The 6,324-nt window shown below is 36.4% G+C and overlaps 1 long non-coding RNA gene across 1 annotated transcript; it reads right to left on the bottom strand.

The window, feature by feature from the left end:
• Positions 1–406: 406 nt before the first annotated feature.
• Positions 407–5,608, bottom strand: LOC149104177 (uncharacterized). Its single transcript, XR_016201977.1, has 2 exons — positions 5,259–5,608; positions 407–2,417 (listed from the first exon to the last, which is right to left on the bottom strand). It is a non-coding gene; the product is annotated as an uncharacterized LOC149104177 (long non-coding RNA).
• Positions 5,609–6,324: the final 716 nt, after the last annotated feature.

Raw genomic sequence — 6,324 nt, 5'->3', positions numbered from 1 at the left:
GGAGCCTGTAAATAACATGTAAATGGAAAAAGGGAGCCTGTAAATAACATGGAAATCGAAAAAGAGAGCCTGTAAATAACATGGAAATCGAAAAAGGGAGCCTGTAAATAACATGGAAATCGAAAAAGGGAGCCTGTAAATAGCATGTAAATGGCAAAAGGGAGCCTGTAAATAACATGGAAATCGAAAAAGGGAACCTGTAAATAACATGTAAACTGAAAAGGGGAGCCTGTAAATAACCTGTAAATTGAAAAAGGGAGCCTGCAAATAACCTGTAAATTGGAAAAGGGAGCCTGGAAATAACCTGGAAATGGAAAAAGGGAGCCTGTAAATAACATGAAAATCTAAAAAGAGAGGCAGAAACCCTGTGCAATAAATGATGTGTAAATAATCACTTGAGGAAAAATGCATGGAATGTACTGTTTTATTGTAATCAAATCTGTTGACCTTAATTATAATAGTAGAAAATATGCAAATTTATACAGAATCAGAAATTTATTGCAATCAGAAAAAACTCAGTAAAATTCAAATAGTTTTTATATGCCATGAATAAGGTTTACAGTGTATACATTGCAACAAATAAAACATGTTTTCTTTTCTATCTATTCATAACAAGACGACTTAGTTTTTATATGCCATGAATAAGGTTTACAGTGTATACATTGCAACAAATAAAACATGTTTTCTTTTCTATCTATTCATAACAAGACGACTTAAATGTAATTTTGTGCATGGCCAAAATATTTTAAAATACCATGACTGAGCTCCTTTAACCGAATTCAAGCACTTTTCAAGAAGACTACTAAAATTCAAGACCTTTTCAAGATTGTGGGAAACCATGTCATATTCAGCTCTATTTAATTCATAAATAATAAAATGATTAAGAACTATACTGTTGTCAGCTACAACTAGTAAAAATTTTGCAATTTAGGTGTATTATTAAATTAAAATTGTTTGCGAATGGATACCTCTCTTAAATATATACTAAATCCACAAAGTCAAATGTAACGCAATAATACCTTTGTCATAAAATGAATGAATAAACTGTTTTTTCTTACTAAGTAATTAATGTAGGATTAAATTAGCCTTAACAATGAAAAATGGGGGAGGCACGATGGCCTTGTAGTTACATGTAGTGCGCTCAACTCCTGATCGAGCGATCCGGGTTCAAGCTCTAGGCGGGTACATTCCGTTGCGTTGTTGAGCAACACACTTTACTCTCAGTGTCTCTCCACCCAGGTGTATAAGTGGGTAGCAGCGAATTTAATGGTTGGGTAACCCTGCAATGGACTGGCATCTCATCCAGGGGGAGTAGAAATAGTCCTAGTCGCTTCCTGCTACAGAAAGCGGGATAAGCTCCAGCCTGTTGGGCCACGTGGCTCGTATGCAGACTTTACCTTTACCTTATTATGAAAATTACTGCAATGTAAGTGTGAAGTATTGATCAACTTTTTTCATAGAGTGAATTGTTCTTCTGTTTGAAATAACAGAAAATAGGGAGAAAAAACATTTACCACAAGATAGAGATTTTAAATCATAAAAACATTCATGCCAAAGGAATACTACATTGCATAACATAAAACAAGGCTTCTGACATCTTTTAGGCTATGTTTACAAAGTCACAGTTTCCTTCTTTTTCCAAAACTGTACGGAATCCAAACAGTACAAACATTTTGGACCCCTGACAAAACATTCACTGTAAACAATATTCAAAATTTTACTTTTTCTTTTTGTGATAAAAAACTGTACTGTAAAAAAAAAATTCATAGGGGCCTGTTGAAATTGAAAGGCCTATCTAGTACCACAGTTCCCATAACACATCATGGTACTACATGTATGTAAACATAGCCTTTTCTTTTTATGATGAAATCTTATAGCTGCTGTATTGAACAATAAGTATCAACCTAGTAATCTAAGATATTTAAATTTGATGCTAATTCACTAACACAGGTACAGTGTAAGTGATACTTCAAAGCATTAAAAAATAATGTTTAAAGTGGTTGAATTTATGCCAGAAAGCTGCCAGAGCATATCAAAGTGATGAAGGTCACCATGTTAGACTGTAATGCACCAGGGACCCATTTCTCGAAGGTCCCAAAAAGTTTTCACACCCAGAAAGCCATACCAAAATCTGAAATCTTATGCTTACAGAGCTGTTTTAATTGCTTATTCTCAATATGAACAGAGGTTTCCTTCACACAAGAAGTTTCAGGCATATACAGCTCTTAGTTTTTAGACACAGCTCAATTAAAGATGGCTTTGTGGGCCCGAAAAGTTTCCAGGGCCTTCAAGAAATGGGCCTTGGACCCCTTATAGAGTCATAAGTACTGTAGACTTCTCAGTGGCTGATTTTTTCCTGATCAAGCATCAATGCCAAGGAGTATGCATGTATTGACCACTCTCAATTTTACTTCATCCTACAAGTAATATAAAACATTTCGTTAAATAAGATAAGTTATGTCTGAGTATGAATCAGCAAATTCTGTGTATGATATCAATCACTGAATTTTACATTGGAGTTATTATTTTGTTTCTTGTCATTCCAATTTATACTGTGACCTTTGAAATCAGACTGTAGCCGGTCATGTTGACTGGCCAAAGTAATTTTAGCTCGGTCACGTCTCTTTTCTGACCGGTCAGGATATTTATGCAAAAATCAAGTACATGTAATGTGAGCCAAATTAAACCCACAAATATAGTTTATTTGTTCCAGTCACTGCTAGACCGTTTAAAAATTGGCTTAATATTAACCCCAGTCACTCAAATGGCATTCCTATCGATCTTGAACGCATGATAAACAGCAAGCGAATGGTCTTTAGCCGTTCGAACAGATACATGTATGCATTGGTGTATGTTTTCATTAGAGGTCATAATAAAAAAGAGATTAAAAACTCTCAGATTTACAGTTGGGGATTTGATTGTTTATTCAAGAATGAACAACGTGACCGTCTCAACATGACATGACTGGTCAACATGACTGGCGAGTGAAGCTTTTGGCCAGTCAAGTGACCATTCTGGCCAGACATTGCCCGTTGACCGGCCATTATTTTGAGCCTGAATATTCATCAATCAAACAGATCTTAATCTACATCTGTAGCTACTGTGTGACAAAAACTTTGCATCTCTGATTGGAAGGCACTGAATGTCAGAGGATGTAGAAGAACTAAACTCAAAATGTGTGGCAGTAAATATTCAATGTTCACTATCTTCTACATTGTAATATTCATGCACAATAAATCAAACTCCTATCAAACAATGTTTAAATAGTAAGTCAAGTTATTTGCAGGCACAATTTGATTGTTTCTTACATGTACTTATGCTCTATTGGTGGACAAAGGTACAGCTGATGTCATAAATGTTTGTTTTTGTTTCTTTGTTATGTATTACGAAGCAGATAGATTCTACGTTGTCGCGTATCTGTTCAGTAATAGATTGCAGAAGACATCAAAATGTGGTAAGAACATCAGTGACACACGCATGAAAAATTCACAGATTCTGTGACACACTCTGGTAATGGCCTATGTGAATATTTTATGTTTTTACCACATTTTGGTGTTATCTGGGATCTACTCAGGGCAGGAAAAAACCAGATCTGATTTACTCAGCCAAGTAAATTTTGCTCTTGGGCAAGTGAAAATAGAAGTTCAGTGGCCCAGTGGGCAAGTGAAATTACAATGTAGCCTCAGTAGTCTTGTGAGTCTGACTAAAAATGCCAGCTTGATAAATGATAATTTCCAGTCATTCCATTTCAAAACTTAAGACCTAAAGATTAGTTAATTATTAGGTTGAAAGCAAGAATTAGTTAGGAATCCGAGCGTACTTCATTCGCATTTGTCCTCTGATTTCCTTACTGGCCACCACACTGGCAACTAATATTTAAATGGGGTCAAGCGAAAACTGAAATTGACTGGCCCACTGGGCTAGTGACTTACAATTTTTTTTCCTGCCCTGCTACAGATGAATGAACAGATGCATGACACATGAAACCTGCATGTATTTGGTAAGAGCCCAATTTCGTACAAGTAAAATGTACAGCTGTAACAAGTCTCTAAAATGCTGTCTGGTCATCCCAGGGTAAGGCAATCGATTGAAATTGATCCATAAATTGATATAAATCAATAAATTGAAATTAATGTAAGTGTTGTCAGTGCTATCAATCAACTGAAAGAAATTCATACTCACATACTAGAGAAGTTTCAAGTTATCAATTTGATTTTACCAAATTTATCAGTCATTAGAGAATCAATTGAAAGTTGGCCTCTCTTTGTTAGTTCACATAAACTGTAGAAAAATTGTCCCTCAACACAATGTTTGATTGTAACTTTTTTATGTAGATTTCAAAGGCACTACCAAAGACCCCTAAAACATAGTCCCCGATACATGTATGCCAGCAAAATATTCTGTTTACAAGATACAATGTTATGTTTTTATGCAATTGTATTCATGATTTCATATTTCACTTTATATCTTTTGTTCATTTCTTTCTTATTAAATGTTGCTTAAAAGATAAGCTAGTATCAGCAAAATTGATAATGCTTATTGAAAATTTGATCACAATCGATTACTCATGACGAATCCTTTTATTGATTTCTGATATCATTGACTAATTCCTATTGATTGTTATGAAATAATCGATTGACTATACTGTGTCGTCCAAGACAAGTAGATTTTCCTGCCTGGGCAAGTTACTCTTCCTTTTTTTTTCAAGTCCTGTGTAGTTTTCATGACAGTTTGAGGTACATGTATACCTCTTTATAAAGTATCGTAGTATTTTTTTGTGAAAGAAAATTTCACAACATTTAACTTACTATCAGCATCAGTGGGTGCAATGTCCATGTACAGTTGTGTAGCATATTGTAAATTGCATGTAGGTACAACTGTAGACACTTGAGTAACTTCAGAATACTTACACTAGCATAAAAGAAATTTCTCTGCTGAAGATGGCACATTACATTTTAGCTTACTAGCATTCACATCAGAGGGCAACATAACCTTACAAGAGAATGCATCAGAAGGAATCATAAGGTGCATATAAGCCAATAACAAATGTCGCATGCTCTTACTCGGTTATCGAGAACAGATAAGAACAGATAATAAAGCCCTTTATGCACAGCAGGTAAACATCAACAAAGTCGATTCCACAAGCAATGTAACTTCTCCTTGATAATGACACATTCACAACCAAAGACAAAACGAAATGTATACGTATCTTGACGTTACTTTACTCTACTCGTTCAATTTATGCAAAACTTGCTTACCTGTTGTTGTTGTTGCCTGTAATCGCTATCTTTAGCCTCTGGGTAACGGAAAACTTTGCCTTGAAACCGTGCACGATGACGAAGCGAAGGTAGAGTGGATTTTGGCCCGCTGAAACAGAGCTCGAGTTCGATGCAAGTTCCAACGAACTGCCGAACATGGCGGGAGAACCGAGAGGACCTGGTACCTAACATGAAGACCGCTGATTCCTGTTTGTTGGAGATCGGGCACTCACAAGGCTGGTACGCTCTTATAAAGGGATAACAGTGACGGCAATGAAAGCACAGAACGGTAGAAATCACAAAAAAAAAACAAAACAAAACAAAAAAACAAAATGTCATTTTGGGTACCGAAAAAAAGTCAGCTATCATTTTCGGAAAGGCGATAAGTCCTAACGTTTTCGGGAAATGGACAAAAAAGCCCTAATAAGTACGAGATACACAAGTTCCTCTAGAATAACCGAACAGATATATATATATTTTTTTTGCGCTACCTAAAATTAACCTACAGAGCTTTGAAAGTACACCAGATAGCCTAAAACAGCGTTTCAAAGCATTCGAGAGAAAACGGTCGTTGGGCCGGCCGTGTCCCTTATGGTTCCCTGCCTAACCTAACTCGCGTTAGTTCAAACTCGGTCACCGGGGCTCTTTCCGTCTTGAACTCACACAACACGTGACGCTTTCATGGTCCTTCATGAATAAATACGTACGTGTCCGAGAATTAATTTTTCCCTTTTCTAGAGGCGTAAGCTTGGGACGCCTGCATGTGCAGTAACAATTCAAGTTTTATTTTGTCGTTGTGGATGCGCGGAAAGTTCACAAGAAGACAGCTTCGTGCGCTGTCGATCAATGCAGCGATTTAGTTTGGTGCATACCCTCTAACCCAACTTCAATTTAAAGCACACTATAGCACACGCTTGGATTTTAGAGAAGTTCAAATGCTTCAACGTAAAAGGCACCTTAATGGAGGCTTCACGGTAGGTTTACGGAGCTTTAGGGCGGTGTTACGTTTTAACTTTACGCGCCTTTAAAAGGTCCCATTTATATGTTCTCGGTTACCCGAGACAAC

The sequence above is a fragment of the Orbicella faveolata genome, unplaced genomic scaffold, assembly GCF_042242905.1.
Source record: "Orbicella faveolata isolate gen_17 unplaced genomic scaffold, um_ofav_v1 contig_35, whole genome shotgun sequence".
In the NCBI taxonomy this organism is placed as follows: domain Eukaryota; kingdom Metazoa; phylum Cnidaria; class Anthozoa; order Scleractinia; family Merulinidae; genus Orbicella; species Orbicella faveolata.
This window is presented reverse-complemented; position numbering and strand designations above follow the sequence as displayed.